Genomic DNA, 16,953 nt, shown 5'->3' with positions numbered 1-16,953 from the left:
TTTTGGGGTTTAAATCATGACTTCATCTGTTTTGCATACATAGGTGTTAAAAGTTTAATGCTTTTCACTTTTGAAAGAGTTATATTTTTTAGCAATACATTGAAATTGCTTCTAGAGAGAAGTGCACCATTTGGAAATGAACAACATATATTTGTTATCAAATGCAATTTATTTGCTCATATTTTAACTTTCTAACTTAAAAACCTGCTTGATTGACAAAAATTGCCCTTGTTTAACTTGAAAGAGCATACTTGTCATGTACTTTACACTGCGTCCCAAATTTCTCTCAGTTTTTTACCAAATTTGGCTAGATTTCTCTCATTTGTTCCTGATTAGAATACAACCTGTAAATCAGTCAATAGGTTTTATTGAAAGTTCAACCTCATATCCATGACATTCTTCAGCCATTGAAATATGCTGATTATTTGCTGTTGCATAATATTTTTATTCTGTCTCACTTCTGCACACATCAGGCATTAAATTAAGAATTTGATTTTCTCATATAAAATATTTAAGAAACTAAAAACCCATAATCATATTTGTGTTGTATTAGCTATGTTTTAATGGTTAATTTTAAGAATCATAACATTATTTTCTGCCTTAAAAAATAAAATAAAAAAACTTGTTTAAATCTCAAAATTTAAATATTAAACATTAAAAAGCAAGACTACCTGCAGCTTTTGGTTTAGAAATTCAAATTTAAATTTAAAAGTATTTCTTTGCTCTCAAAGAAAAATTAAATGTTATTATAACTAATAAATTCTAATTCTTTATAGAGTTATTTTAGATAGTGATGGCTTTTGGTAGGAAATATCTCTTGAAAACATCCAACAAAAAACACTCCATTACTGGTTAGCAGTGTTATGAAGAGGCCAGTTCGGTTTTCTAAGATTTTCTTGGTTATATGAAGACTTTTTCTTTTCATCGTCATCTCCAGCGGTGCCACAATCATCCCCAGAGGCAAACCAGACTTGTTCATCAGATTGTTGAGACTTGAACTGTCATCTGTCCTTGCTTCCTGCATAAAAGAATGAAAAATAAGAGAGTTCATACTCATACATGTCGTAGGGAAATGTGTAATTATCTTATATACAGGAAAAAAAATTAAGTTCCATTTTAGATCTTTAAGAGGTAAGTGTGCTAAAACATTTGTCCTAGTACATGCCCAAAAATGGCAAATTAGAGAATAAAAATAATTGGTATTGAAAGAAAACCCGGTACTGACACAGTTAATAAAAACATAAGTATCCAGATATCCTGAGAAAAAAACATTGATTATAATATTTGTAGCTATCTACTGCATATAAAGAGCAATGCATTTATGTACTCACCTTGTCAATGCAATGAGCAGGTGGCTCGTCCATCCTACTATGGTCAACCAAAACAGCAGGAGATGCCTCAGCACTGCTCAGGTTATTTGTGTTCAAATTGAGGAACTGTTGACGTCAGGGCCCAGAGGATAACTTTTCACAAGTGTGTGTGTGGGTATATATGTGTGTGTGCGTGTGTAGTCAGAGGAGACAGGTGAAGCCGAGCCCCATCTGTCATCATGGAAAATAAAATGTAATAAAATCGTTTAAATTGCATTGCTATTTTCAAATAGCTATTTTTTACTTAGCTTAACTAATTCTGATTATTTTTTCTTAAAAATCGCTGGATTTTTGCATTTTCCCACTAAAATGCTCAGAAGCGAAGCCGGTGATGATTATATATACTGATTTTCTCTCTCTCTCTCTCTCTCTCTCTCTCTCTCTCTCTCTCTCTCTCTCTCTCTCTCTCTCTCTCTCTCTCTCTCTCTCTCTCTCTCTCTCATATATATATATATCAGTGAGGTTTATAGTTGCTGAGGCAACGACTTAATACTTAATTACGATTAAGTATAATTAATCAGAATCGGATTTACACATCTGGAACCCTGCATGCTATTGTTTACATAATAAAATTTCGCGCATGCGTGCAATCGAGGAGGGCATAAAGGCTATTCCTTTACATGCCATCTATATCCCAACGCAGTCACAATGAGCGCCCCCAGCCATGAGGCACGAGAACTGCCTTCCTCAGGTTGAATCTGTTCTCTGCGTTTCTGATCACTCCTCAGCACACGAATCACATTACACACACTGTTGGTGACAATAAAAACACAGTACATTAAATAAATAGAACAACCATCCTGTTTGATAACAGGGAGCTAGCATGTTAGCGAGTTGCTAACATGTAAACAAATGGCAATTCCGATTTGCGGCAGAAGTTGTGCCCATAAATTATACAAAGCTTCATTTACACCATATAAATGCAAAATGTACCAATGTGGACTATGTATCATACATTATAATGAACTGACAGCTCTTTCTATGACTCGTCACATTGTGACGAAATCACGCACAAATCAGAGACTAAATTGCAGCAAGATTTTATTCCTACTGTCTCAACACTTAAGATTCCTCGCTCAAAGCAATAAAATGATATAAATTCTACTATAAAGTAAGAGATTACAATGAAAAATGCCAATTTTATCAGTTCCCAAAACGTGGGTTTTCTGCACAAATCCAGGTTGGAGAAATCCCCCTCCGCACCATTTTGCTTTTCGCTTACACACACGAAGCAGGAAGATAGCGGGGAGGGTAATCAGCTTGGCTCGAGTGATCTTTGAAACAGGAAAGCGCCGTCGTTAGCACCTCATTCAGAGCTGCTAACAACTCATTCAGAAAGCGTGGGATGGGGTTTCATGTGAATTTCGACCCTGAAGTGAGGTTACAAAGCCAATATTTCCACGCGTATTTGATGACAGGGAATTTAAAGGGACACGCCCCTTTAAATCCGTCAGCTGATTTTAATTAGCCGTAAAACATTTTGGGCAAAACTTGTATGCGGGATAGTTTTCGAATGATGAAAGCCTTCTTTAACGGGCATTAAAAAAAAAAAATAATAATAATATGTGACCAGCAGGTGGAGATATTTCTAAAAAGTAACAAGACACACCAGAACACAGATTTAACAGTGTACAATACTTTATTAAACAATTATCTAAAAGTTCTTTTTAAAACACTTCTTTTAAAATCCAAGGCATCGGGCTCACTACTTGGTCGCCGGAACCAAAGAAAAAGGGAACACACAAGAAGGGACAGACAAGATGAGGTTGTTCCAAGAAAACAAGCAAACCATGCAAATGCAACAAAATAAAGCAAGAAAACAAAAGAACATGCAACACAAAAGAAACAGCACTCAACAGAAACAAATGAATACTTCAACAAACGTTAAAAGAAAATACTTCAAATGATGGAACAAGTTGTCGTCGTCTCTCCAAGTGCCCTTCTATGGGGGCCAGAGGAGTAATGCCCCACCCACCAGCCTGCCCAATCCACAACAGGCTCAGCGGAGAGCGGCCAGAACAAACAGTGATAAGACAAAGCAGCAGAGCGTCCAAAGCACTGCAGCTCCCAACACTCAGTTGCCTGAAACAGAAAACTCATAAATGCTAAATACAAAATAAAATAGTCCAAAACTAAATGGCAGGTAGCTTACCCAGGGATGGAGACACAGCCTACACCAGGAGGGAGCAGATCAGCAGGCGAAGACTAGGCAGAAGCCACACCACCACAACCTCCAGCCGCGGCCGGCAACGCCAGCAGAGCCGCGCTGCGGAAACGCACGACAGGTGTAGCACCCAACAAAACCAACCACGATCCCAGCCCCGGATAGCAGAAAAATGGCACATACAACATCAGACGAGCTCATCAAACACCGCCAACATGTAGCCGCCAATTGTGCAGACAGTGGAGGAAACAAGGGCACACACACACCTCGCAGCGACTTACCCAGCTTTAAAGGCATCTGCCCCGCCCACCAATCAGTGGCGCGCCAGACGCAAAGCGTGGGGGAGGGTGAAACACCATCCCACCACATTCTACCCCCTGGTGTTGCATCGTCGCCCCGACGATGAACCTGCACACTTCAACCCCAAGGACTATAGACGGCAGACTGTTAAAATGAACATAATTCAGCGCATACGCCAAATGCCAGGAACAGAGAAACCCCCATTGGTGGAATCCTTCACCCACCAGGATCTCACAATGTGGAAACACTGTCACAAAAATTGACACCTCTAGCCGACATATGGGAGGGAAAGACTGCCCCGAGCCGCAACCATTGACATTACTGAAGGCAATCACGGCCCAGTAATGCAGAATATCCCTAAAAAAACAGCTCTCGTTGATTGTCGACACTATAGACCCAGTGTCTACCAGACAAATCACAGAGATACCGCCCATAATAACCTCAGACTCTACGAGATGCCAACAATTTTGACGCGGCTACCAGTTGCGAGCCTGCTATTTCCCCACCTGAGCTGTAACCCAACAGCTCAGTGAGTGCTAATTTTCCCTTGAACACCCACAGAAATTGACACCTCTAGCCAACATATGGGGGGAAAAGACCATTGGCTGCCCCGAGCCGCAACCATTGGCATTACTGAAGGCAATCACGGCCCAGTAATGCAAAATATCCCTAGAAACAGCTCTCGTTGATTGTCGACACTATGGACCCAGTGTCTACCAGACAAATCACAGAGATACCGCCCATAATAACCTCAGACTCTGCGAGATGCCAACAATTTTGACGCGGCTGCTAGTTGCAAGCCTGCTATTTCCCCACCTGAGCTGTAACCCAACAGCTCAGTGAGTACTAGTTTTCCCTTGAACAACATTAGCTTTGTCATTCCTCCCTGTACTGGTGTGGTACCTTATTTCCTCTCTGGCTTCCCCCTCTAAGTGATCGAAGAGAAAGAAAGCCTCGTCTACCACTGACAATTGGCGGGCCCGAACACACAATTGGGCCTCATCAATCCACTCACTGATCCCAGCGCCAGTCCTACCACCGAACACGGGGCGCCGTCGGTCCCTGGGCACAGCCACCAACCGCTCAGCAACCACAGCGCCAGCAGGCATGACACCACCGGCCACAGCCGGGGAAGCAGAGGCGCCCGGCAAACCCCCAGCCGCCGCCTCCTGCTGACCCACTCCATCCACCGGCCGCTGTGTCACCTCCATGCCTGCAGGGGAAGACTACCAAAAAGAAAAGAAAGAAGAAAGAAAAAAACAGAAAAAAAATAAATCTTGAAACCACAGGTAAGTTTTCCTTTGGGTAGCTACTGCTGCTTTGTCTTACCACACCATACATGAATAAAACCACAAAAATTTAAAACCTGAAACACACACATACAAAACCCCAAAAAAAAAATCTGTGTCCATCCATCCATCCATCCATTTTCTTCCGCTTATCCGGGGTCGGGTCGCGGGGGCAGCAGCTTCAGAAGGGAGGCCCAGACTTCCCTCTCCCCAGCCACTTCTTCCAGCTCCTCCGGGGGAATCCCAAGGCGTTCCCAGGCCAGCCGAGAGACGTAATCCCTCCAGCGTGTCCTGGGTCTTCCCCGAGGCCTCCTCCCGGTGGGACGTGCCCGGAACACCTCACCAGGGAGGCGTCCAGGAGGCATCCTTACCAGATGCCCGAGCCACCTCAACTGGCTCCTCTCGACGTGGAGGAGCAGCGGCTCTACTCTGAGTCCCTCCCGGATGACCGAGCTTCTCACCCTATCTCTAAGGGAGAGCCCAGCCACCCTGCGGAGGAAACCCATTTCGGCCGCTTGTACCCGTGATCTCGTTCTTTCGGTCATGACCCAAAGCTCATGACCATAGATGAGGGTGGGAACGTAGATCGACCGGTAAATCGAGAGCTTCGCTTTTTGGCTCAGCTCTCTCTTCACCACGACGGACCGGTACAGCGCCCGCTTCACAGTAGACGCTGCCCCAATCCGCCTGTCGATCTCCCGCTCCCTTCTTCCCTCATTCGTGAACAAGATCCCCAGATACTTAAACTCCTCCACTTGAGGCAGGACGACCCCCCTGACCCGGAGAAGGCACTCTACCCTTTTCCGGCTCAAGACCATGGCCTCGGATTTGGAGGCACTGAGCCTCATCCCGGCCGCTTCACACTCGGCTGCGAACCGCTCCAGTGAGAGCTGCAGATCACGTTCCGATGAAGCCAACAGGACCACATCATCCGCAAAAAGCAGAGATGCGATCCTAAGGCCACCAAAACGGATCCCCTCAACACCTCGGCTGCGCCTAGAAATTCTGTCCATAAAAGTAATGAACAGAATCGGTGACAAAGGGCAGCCTTGGCGGAGTCCAACTCTCACCGGAAACGAGCCCGACTTACTGCCGGCAATGCGGACCAGACTCTGACACCGGTCATACAGGGACCTGACAGCCCGTATCAAAGGGCCCGGTACCCCATACTCCCAGAGTACCCCCCGAGGGACACGGTCGAACGCCTTCTCCAAGTCCACAAAACACATGTAGACTGGTTGGGCGAACTCCCATGCACCCTCCAGGACCCCGCTGAGGGTGTAGAGCTGGTCCAGTGTTCCACGACCAGGACGAAAACCACACTGCTCTTCCTGAATCCGAGGTTCGACTATCCGACGGACCCTCCTCTCCAGGACCCCTGAATAGACCTTACCAGGGAGGCTTAAGAGTGTGATCCCCCTGTAATTGGAGCACACCCTCCGGTCCCCCTTTTTAAACAGGGGGACCACCACCCCAGTCTGCCAGTCCAGGGGAACTGCCCCCGATGTCCATGCGATATTGCAGAGTCGCGTTAGCCAACACAACCCCGCAACATCCAGAGCCTTAAGGAACTCCGGGCGGATCTCATCCACCCCGGGGCCCTGCCACCGAGGAGCTTTTTGACCACCTCGGCGACCTCGTCCCCAGAGATTGGAGAGCCCAGCCCAGAGTCCCCATGCTCAGCTTCCTCAACAGAAGGCATGTTGGTGGGATTGAGGAGGTCTTCGAAGTATTCCGCCCACCGGCCCACAACGTCCCGAGTTGAGGTCAGCAGCGCACCATCCCCACTATAAACAGTGTTGGTGCTGCACTGCTTCCCCTCCTGAGACGCCGGATGGTGGACCAGAATCGCCTCGAAGCCGTACGGAAGTCTGTCTCCATGGCCTCTCCAAACTCCTCCCACGCCCGAGTTTTTGCCTCAGCGACAACCCGAGCCGCATGCCGTTTCGCCCGCCGGTACCATCAGCTGCTTCTGGAGTCCCACAGGCCAAAAAGGCCCGGTAGGACTCCTTCTTCAGCTTGACAGCATCCCTCACCGAAGGTGTCCACCAACGGGTTCGAGGGTTGCCGCCGCGACAGGCACCAACAACCTTGCGGCCGCAGCTCCGATAGGCCGCCTCGGCAATGGAGGTACGGAACATGGTCCACTCAGACTCAATGTCCCCCACCTCCCCCGGAACGTGTTCGAAGTTCTGCCGGAGATGAGAGTTGAAGCTCCGTCTCACAGGGGACTCCGCCAGACGTTCCCAGCAGACCCTCACTATACGTTTGGGCCTGCCAGGTCTGACCGGCTTCCTCCCCCACCACCGGAGCCAACTCGTCACCAGGTAGTGGTCAGTGGACAGCTCCGCACCTCTCTTCACCCGAGTGTCCAAGACATACGGCCGCAAATCCGATGAGACGATGACAAAGTCAATCATCGAACTGCGGCCTAGGGCGTCCTGGTGCCAAGTGCACATATGGACGCCCTTATGCCTGAACATGGTGTTCGTGATGGACAATCCGTGACGAGCACAGAAGTCCAACAACAGAACACCGCTTGGGTTCAGATCGGGGGGGCCGTTCCTCCCAACCACGCCTCTCCAGGTCTCACTGTCATTGCCCACGTGAGCGTTGAAGTCTCCCAGCAGAACAAGGGAGTCCCCAGGAGGGGCACTCTCCAGTACCCCCTCTAAGGACTCCAAGAAGGGTGGGTAATCTGAACTGCCGTTCGGCCCGTAAGCACAAACAACAGTCAGAACCCGTCCCCCACCCGTAGGCGGAGGGAGGCTACCCTCTCGTTCAACGGGGTGAACCCCAACGTACAGGCGCCCAAATGGGGGGCAACAAGTATGCCCACTCCAGCCCGGCGCCTCTCACCGTGGGCAACTCCAGAGTGGAAGTACGTCCAGCCCCTCTCAAGGAGACTGGTTCCAGAACCAGAACCATGCGTCGAGGTGAGGCCGACTATTTCTAGCCGGAACCTCTCAGCCTCGCACACTAGCTCCGGCTCCTTCCCCACCAGAGAGGTGACGTTCCACGTCCCAAGAGCCAGCTTCTGCAGCCGAGGATCAGACCGCCAGGGTCCCCTCCCTTGGCTGCCGCCCATAGCACAATGCACCCGACCCCTTTGGCCCCTCGGACAGGTGGTGAGCCCATCGGAAGGGGGACCCACGTCTCCTCTTCGGGCTGAGCCCGGCCGGGCTCCATGGGTAAAAGCCCGGCCACCAGGCGCTCGCCATCGTGCCCCACCTCCAGGCCTGGCTCCAGAGTGGGGCCCCGGTGACCCGCGTCCGGGCGAGGGAAAACGCAGTCCAAAGTTATTACTCATCATAGGGGTCTTCGGGCTGCACTTTGTCTGGTTCCTCACCTAGGACCTGTCTGCCTTGGGTGACCCTACCAGGGGCATAAAGCCCCAGACAGCATAGCTTCTAGGATCATTGGGACACTCAAACCCCTCCACCACAATAAGGTGGCAGCCCAAATCTGTGTTCAATGGTGAATCCTGCCAACAACGCCAAATGTGACCAGCAGGTGGAGATAGTTCTAAAAAAGCAACAAGACACACCAGAACACAGATTTAACAGTGTACAATACTTTATTAAACAATTATCTAAAAGTTCTTTTTAAAACACTTCTTTTAAAATCCAAGGCATCTGGCTCACTACTTGGTCGCCGGAACCAAAGAAAAAGGGAACACACAAGAAGGGACAGACAAGATGAGGTTGTTCCAAGAAAACAAGCAAACCATGCAAATGCAACAAAATAAAACAAGAAAACAAAAGAACATGCAACACAAAGAAACAGCACTCAACAGAAACAAATGAATACTTCAACAAACGGTAAAAGAAAATACTTCAAATGATGGAACAAGTTGTCGTCGTCTCTCCAAGTGCCCTTCTATGGGGGCCAGAGGAGTAATGCCCCGCCCACCAGCCTGCCCAATCCACAACAGGCTCAGCGGAGAGCGGCCAGAACAAACAGCGATAAGACAAAGCAGCAGAGCGTCCAAAGCACTGCAGCTCCCAACACTCAGTTGCCTGAAACAGAAAACCCATTAATGCTAAATACAAAATAAAATAATCCAAAACTAAATGGCAGGTAGCTTACCCAGGGATGGAGACACAGCCTACACCAGGAGGGAGCAGATCAGCAGGCGAAGACTAGGCAGAAGCCACACACCACCACAACCTCCAGCCGCGGCCGGCAACGCCAGCAGAGCCGCGCTGCGGAAACGCACGACAGGTGTAGCACCCAACAAAACCAACCACGATCCCAGCCCCGGATAGCAGAAAAATGGCACTTACAACATCAGACGAGCTCATCAAACACCGCCAACATGTAGCCGCCAATTGTGCAGACAGTGGAGGAAACAAGGGCACACACACACCTCGCAGCGACTTACCCAGCTTTAAAGGCATCTGCCCCGCCCACCAATCAGTGGCGCGCCAGACGCAAAGCGTGGGGGAGGGTGAAACACCATCCCACATAATTAAAAAAAGTCCTGCGTAGCGGTTGTTTACGGAGATAGCCTAAGTCGGGCTAAAGAGGTTTTAAATAGACTTTAGTGATAAAGCTGAGGCATGTTGTTATTTTAATTCATATTTGTTCTCTTGATTTTGCTTTTCTTTGTCATTTTCAGAAGACAACATGTAAGCTTACAAATCAACCCAAACAAGCGAGAGGTTCATATTAAAAATGACAAAATCATTAACATTTCTGGATGTTGCTGTGGAGAAGAGAAGCATCAGAGCAGATATAAGAATGAAACAATATAATTATTGTTAATATAGGACTCGAAGCGTTAATCTTCCTATACCTACAAGTCTTTCTACTTTTTCTTGCATTTTCGGCAGCAGTCATTGTCGGTTAGCAATTCTTATAATTCTCGTAGCCATTCTTCAAGACAACTTCTTGAAGCTCATAAAAATACAATTATTCAGTATTAATCATTTTTATTTGTGGCATTATTAATCATTATTTACTTGTGTTTGTATAGTTATATAAATATGTATTGATATTATTAAATAATGTATTTAATTTTGAACGGCTTTGTGCTTTGTAATATGCTGATCATACATCAATATCAGAATATTCCATTCCTATTGTTATAGCAGTAAGCATATTTAAATATGCTGAACTATGTAATAAAACATACTTAAAAAATACAATTGTTTATAAATGTAGCTTTGATAGATGTTTGAATATGGTTTCCAGTAACAAAAAAGCGTGTTATGATCGATTAAACGCGCTGATACGTCATCGTGCCTGCTAAACACAGAACGCTGAGTGGGTGGACCGCTCCAAGATGGCCGCCCGAGATTTAGACGAGAGCTGTCACTCATCAACAGAGCGGTGTTTATGACAGTGATGAAGAAGTGCCAATTAATAAGAGTTAAATCTAATACATTTTGAACTTTGAACAAAGCCACAGTAAGGCATGAGTAACGAAGGGAAATAAGGAGTCTATATGATTTTGAATGTAATTATTTAAATTTTGCTTAAATGGTTTGCACCTCGGGGCCACCGTAGTAAAAGCGATAATTTGGGTGTAATCCTAATCTAGCCCTCACTTAATTTTATTAACTGCGGGATGAAGGAAAAAAGACCTTTCAGTATGGATGCGACCATGACTCTGAGGGTGGATAATTTCTCCCAATGCCCGCCCTTGCTGAAGGTCCTGCTTTAGTGTGTTAGGTGCTCTGTGACGAGAACAAGAGTACAAATAAGAACGCAGTAAACCTGCCACGGCTTTATGGACATGCGCAGTTGATTGGCTTTAAGTGGCGTTCCTTGAACGTCACATGCATTTGCTGAGCGGGGCAAGCCCCTGCCGCCTCTCCCACAGTAAATTAAAATTTTTCTATTTAATATTTTGTTTATGACAGTGATGAAGAAGCAGTGTTATTTAATGAAAATTTATGCTAATACATTTTGAACTTTCAACAAATGCCAGAGGAAGGCATAAGTAACAAAGGGACTTAATAATTAGTCTATATAATTTTGAATGTTAGAATTAATTTTAAGGCGATAAAAATTAAATGCAGTTGTAAATGGTATGTTTCAAAACACGAGTTGTACACGAAACTTAAAACTGGTGCTAAATCTTTCTTGAATTGATTTAACAAGCTTGCAAAATCCACAGTCGTAATCAAAGTGGAAATATCCGAGTGCTCCTGAATGTCTCTGACGTTTTGCTTGGCGTTCTCTGCCGTTACGTTCTTCCTTCTTCGTTTGTGCCCAACAGGTAAGCGGTGTTTTAATGGGGTCTGTTGTAATAATAAAATTATAAACAATGAGAGACGGTTTCGTTGTCAAAGAGTTATTACATAATTGCTTAAGTGTGGATGTAACTTAATAAGGTTGAAAACAGCTATATGTAGGTTTTTCTGATAGCAAACAATCATTAGCATATGCTAAAATTGACGGCTGCTGTATAACTCGAATGAAAACCAGTCTATTAAGATTGAAGAGGGTATTTCCAATTAACTTAATTTATAACCATGTATGTTAGTATTTGTCTTCATGGTCAGCTTCTATTCAGCTAACTATGTATAAAATTGCAACCGTAATCTCGGAGTTAATTAGACGTTCCTGTTCAACTGAAACTGGGACTGTCAACCGTTAAGGGGCTGTTAGGCCGTTAGATAAATGTTGGTTTGTTCTTGGGTTGTGCCTTGTAGAGGTGGCTTGCAGTAATCAGAAAATGCAAAAGATGAAAGACGGTTTCATTCTTAAATATATTAATAATTGCTTCTTAACGAATCGCCATACCATAATGAAGTTATAGACAGCTAACTATCTTATTTCTTATAGGTGCCGACCGTTAGCATGACATGCTAACATTGACGCCTACTATATAACTTAACTGAAAACCGTTCTATTCAGAATGAGGAATGTATAATAATCAAATTTACCTTATGCAGTATAATTTTTATAATCTAATTTCTAACTATATATGTTAGCATTTGTCTTTATGTTCAGCTTCTACTCAGCTAACTAGTTAAAAAGAAATGGAACCGTAATAGTCGCAGTTAATTGGACTTTCCGGTTAACCTGGAAATGTTAAGAATTAATCTAAAGAATATTAATCTGTTTGTAAACCCGATTTCTGTAGTGAGTTTATTAATTTATGTAAATATTCCAAGATAAATAGCTAATAATGAACTGTGGTTTCCAACGTGTTTTTTTTTTTTTTTTATCAAGTCAATAATTGTAAGATAACACACAGTGTCTTTTCACAGACTGAAAGAAAACTGCTCACCGCTCACCAACGTGCTTTGGCTGGTAAGTACATTGCAAAGTTCAGCAGCCTGTCAAGCACAAATGCTTTTAACAATAAATTAAGGCAAGACTGGACATTTTATACTGCTCCTAATACATATGATAAATAATATTGATCTATTTGCAACTCGGATTCATAATATTTATGAACATATTTATTAAAATTATTTACTTTTTTTTATTCTTGCTATTATTCAAAGTGAAACAGCAAATAGTGAACAGTATCCATTTACCAATGTGTCCGGTCGTACTGGTGGTGTCTGTGGACCCTTGGATAACTTTGTCTATGTGTCTTTTCTCAGACAGAACCCTGTCCCGACGTCCTTTGGCTGGTAAGTACATTATTTTTAAAGATAAACTGCTTCTAGATCACATCAGCAAACTGCATTCCAACATTCTCTATTTGGAAAGAATGAAATATGACCAGATAGTGACAATGTGGAAAACCTGAAAATGTTTGACAGTTTCATTCTGAACTAACATCTCATGAACACAGAAATCTCACAAATTGAGATTGTTTAGATCAAAACTTAAAAGCTTTTTAGCAAACTTCCACATTTTGTTGAAATATTTTTTTTCTGTACTGTGCTACCATCTTTGTGCAGTAAACCAATGTGTAATGTGGTGGTGATCTTATGGGCTGTCTAAAATCCATTTACATTACAATCTTAGACTAACATTTAAAAAAACATTTCTGTTAATTTAGAGTATCTTAAAACCAGACTCAATACATTTTTAAAAAATCTTCTCAGACAGAACTCTGTCTGAGAAAATAAATAAGTTGATAGTGTCACTCCCAACTCTTATCTTCATTGCTATAGCATTTCAGATGCACTAATTAAAAAGGCCCAATTAGGGACAAACGCTCACAGCAGTAGCAGAATGATGCAAACATAGGACTGCTGCTTTTTAAGTTTGTCAGTTTTGTGTATGTGCTCCTGTCAAATAAATTCAATAAATTCAACTGTTGTTTCCCTCCTTTCAGACTACCTAGACATTGCCCCCACTTCTGCTCAGTGAGGTGAGTACTAGCAATGTGTGGCTTTATTTGATTAAAAAAAGTTAGCTGTCACTGAACACCTCAGTGATTGTTTAAAAAAAAAACACTGAGGGTTGTGTACGTAGTTAAATGTACAAGACTTTAGCATCTTTAAACCTGTGTAAGACAGCTACTGAAAGTCATTTGATCAACAACTGGATATGATGACATCCATGTTTCTACATTTAAACCAGTGTCTGATTCTCATCACAATGTTTGAATTCATTCAGGGTCAGAATTTATGTGCTTTGACTTGCTTTTGATGGGCAGAATCAGTCTTTTGGGAGTAGGACTAACTGAAGCTACATGGAACATTTTTATTTTTTAGAATAGAAATACTCTTTATTGTGTCACATGGAAAAATGTGAATGTCAACAGTAAGCAAAGAATACATAAAAAAGAACACCCTTTAATTGTTTGAGAAAGGAATGTTTGTATTTGGATCTGATTTGAATATCTGATGATAACCTAATTTATGTCACTTAGACATCTCTAATCAGACAGGTGTATGCTGCCACTTAAAAAAGAACCTGGTATTCGTTCTGAACATGACACGCTTATCTTCCAAGAGGTTGTTATGAGCTGACAAGTCCAGAAATGTTTAGATCAAAGCAGTTTGTGTACAGACACCAAAGAACCTTAGCGGATATGTGTTCTGGACCCCAGAATGTTTTCTGATCAGCTACTAAGAAAACGTTTTTACACTCCCTCACAGAGAGAAGTGGATCTAGACACCTTCCTCCCTGGTGAGCGGATGTTCCAACGTGGATCAGCCGAGCTGTCACAGCTGATCCAACCTGACGCACACACAATTTTAATAAATCATATCTATAAACATTTGCCTTAAATTGGATCCAAACAGGATATGTTGGTTATGCTCACATGACAACCCTGTTGTCCAAAACCCTGTAAGAAGCATGACTCAGTACAGCAACAACCCTCTGAGTTGTTTGGTGGACTAATGATGAGGTTTTCTGTCTTGATGAGGTTTTCTGTCACTCACTTTAAGCTCTGATCAAGAAGGTCCAAAGCAACATTAAATTCTTCTAAAGCAGCTGCTGGCTCTTTTATCTGTTGGTATGCTGGGATACAGCTTATTTCGTATTGAATCAGTAATATCATAATCTACATTCATTGAATTATTTCAATAAAGGTCATGAAAACACAGCAACAACCCAATTCACACCACATAGCTTAGTACACAATAGTAGTAGCTATGCATCTCTGCATAGCTTGAACCTTTTCAGATGAAATCTGACCCAGAAACTGCTCTGTTGAGAATGTTTCATTTTGATGTCTATTGGCTGTTCTTTGTCTCGCAGGTGTTCCACGGACCCTCTTTCTCTAACCACTGTCGGAAGCATTTTAATTTTCCAACTGTGTTTTTTCCTTTCCTCTTCTTTCCAACATATCTGGAAAACCATTTTCTGTGCATTTTTCTATTCCATCCCTAAACTGACAAGCATTTCCACAAACCAGCATCCCAATAGGTGGCCTGGTTTTTCCGAATTCAGGAGCCGGTTTACCAGTAACCAGAGTTCCCTTTTTTTCTTCAACCATCAGTTTACTGCCAAATTGATGTTTGCCTGTCTCTCTTAATCTAGTTTACCAGTAACTAGATCTGTTTTCCCCTCACATCTTACGTCCTGTGACCTCTGAACAGTTGTGACATTTTCTGAATATCGTGGCATCCATTTTCTGAATCTCATATTGTGGCATCTATCATAAATGCATTTCATGTCATGTGAAATCATTTCTTGAACTGAGTTTACCAGTAACTCATCTGACTATCTATTGAGAACCTGAGAGAATCTCCCCTCTCACTGCTCTGTCTTTCCTATCTACCTCTCTCCGCTGTAAGAGTAAATAACTGGGAAGCTTGACACTAAGACGTCTTGTTGAGTAATAATTTAATAAGTTTGAAAAGCTTCCATTTCAAAATTGGCTGAAAATAAATAATTACTCAAACAGGTCAACTAAAAACTTGATCTGGATAAATTTTAAAATTGAAAACAAAAATTGTTTTCTACTGAAATACATTGCTCCAATTCTATTTGGACTTAAGTAAAGCTCTCGTCTTGTCTGGCGAAATAGACATATAGACCATTATTGGCATAAAGTTGAAAACGGTAAAAAGAAAAAACTTTGAAGTTTGGTATTTCTAAGACGTCTTTTTGAGTAATCTGATTTGGACCTGAAGTTTGAAAAAAGTTCTATTTCAAAATTGGATTATAATTTTCTATTTTAAATAATTTCTGAAACAGATCAGCTAAATACTTGATCTGTATACATTTAAGAACTGAATCCAAAATTAATCTACTGAGCTAAATATTGAACAAAATTCCAATTGGACTGAAGTAAAGCTCATTTCTTATCTGAGCTCCCTAATTTGTGTTCCTGCCTGCTGCTACTGACTTTGGACTGAACTTCAGGTTTGTTCACAGGTTTGTACTGACTAGCTATTCAACACTAATACATTCATTGTATGTACATTGGTGTAGTTTTGTATTGTATCTGCTTATCTTGAGATAAAAAGATCAGTAAGGACCATTGGAGTTGCTGCTTCCTGCCTGACCTGACCAGAATTTGAATCAACAATGCCTAGAAAGGGTCAGCGTTCTCAAGCTCAGAAGCTCAGAAGGCAGAAGGAGAAATGGTCTCAGAGTAATCAAGTGACAGGTACTGACCCTGAGAACAACAACCAGCAGTTTCAGAATATACTGTACGCTGATGTTACACAGAGACAGCTTGCTAGAGATGCGATGTGTGTGGGGGAGTCTTTTGAAAGACAGCAGGTAAATGATAGAAGTGAAAACAGTTTATCTTCTGTGGTAGCACTATCTGACACCAAAACAGCTTTCCAGCATGATGCAGGAGATACAAAGCAAAGTGCATCACAGGTCTCTTATGCTGACACGGTGAAAAGGGGATGTGGTTCAGCTCGGCAGTCTCAAGTTAATGTAGAACTACAGCCATCAGTGACACATGTGTGTGCCTCACGGAGTCAAGATTCGTTGAAATATGGAAAATACAGGAATAGTCAGTGTATGGCCAACAGTTTGGTGTTTCTGGCTTTTTTCCACGAAAATGAAACAATTACCAGACCAGATCTTGACCTCGTTCTGGATAAAGGTGATGCTGTGTACAGACAGGCTAGAGAAAGATTTCCTCGTAGCATCCATTTGGCAACTGATGAACTACCAAACGAGGTAATTGCACGCAGGTCAAGATATCAGGTGGACATGACTCCATTGCCAGTATGTGGAACATTTGTAGGTGGAGAGACTTATCCAAGCCTGGAAGAAGCATTGAGTAATTTGTCATCAGATGTACAATATGGGCTGCTGATCATGTCAGGCTTAGCTATTGCTGTTTTCAGAAGCAGATCTGGCGAATATGGATACTTTGACCCGCACACAAGGAACAAAAATGGAATGCCAATGACATTTAGTCTTTTAAACTTTGGCACAGCAGTGATGCTAAAATTTACCCATGTTAGTGACATGATTCACAGATTAAAGTCAATTT

The 16,953-nt window shown here is 43.2% G+C and overlaps 2 long non-coding RNA genes across 3 annotated transcripts; one reads left to right on the top strand and one right to left on the bottom strand.

Annotated features, from left to right (window-relative positions):
* Window positions 1-2,990: 2,990 nt before the first annotated feature.
* LOC145550473 (uncharacterized) lies at window positions 2,991-3,592 on the bottom strand. The gene is made up of 2 exons (XR_014086369.1): window positions 3,523-3,592; window positions 2,991-3,452 (listed from the first exon to the last, which is right to left on the bottom strand). It is a non-coding gene; the product is annotated as an uncharacterized LOC145550473 (long non-coding RNA).
* A 7,710-nt stretch (window positions 3,593-11,302) lies between these two features.
* LOC145550470 (uncharacterized) lies at window positions 11,303-15,869 on the top strand. 2 transcript variants are annotated; one of them, XR_014086364.1, is made up of 6 exons: window positions 11,303-11,349; window positions 12,347-12,389; window positions 12,689-12,718; window positions 13,372-13,407; window positions 14,141-14,171; window positions 14,748-15,869. It is a non-coding gene; the product is annotated as an uncharacterized LOC145550470 (long non-coding RNA). The 2 variants fall into 2 exon arrangements; XR_014086363.1 differs by lacking the exon at window positions 14,748-15,869 and having other exon boundaries at window positions 14,141-14,479.
* Window positions 15,870-16,953: the final 1,084 nt, after the last annotated feature.

Source organism: Poecilia reticulata, unplaced genomic scaffold (genome assembly GCF_904066995.2).
Source record: "Poecilia reticulata unplaced genomic scaffold, P_reticulata-male-v2 Scaffold_53, whole genome shotgun sequence".
NCBI classification, from domain to species: Eukaryota; Metazoa; Chordata; class Actinopteri; order Cyprinodontiformes; family Poeciliidae; genus Poecilia; species Poecilia reticulata.
This window is presented reverse-complemented; position numbering and strand designations above follow the sequence as displayed.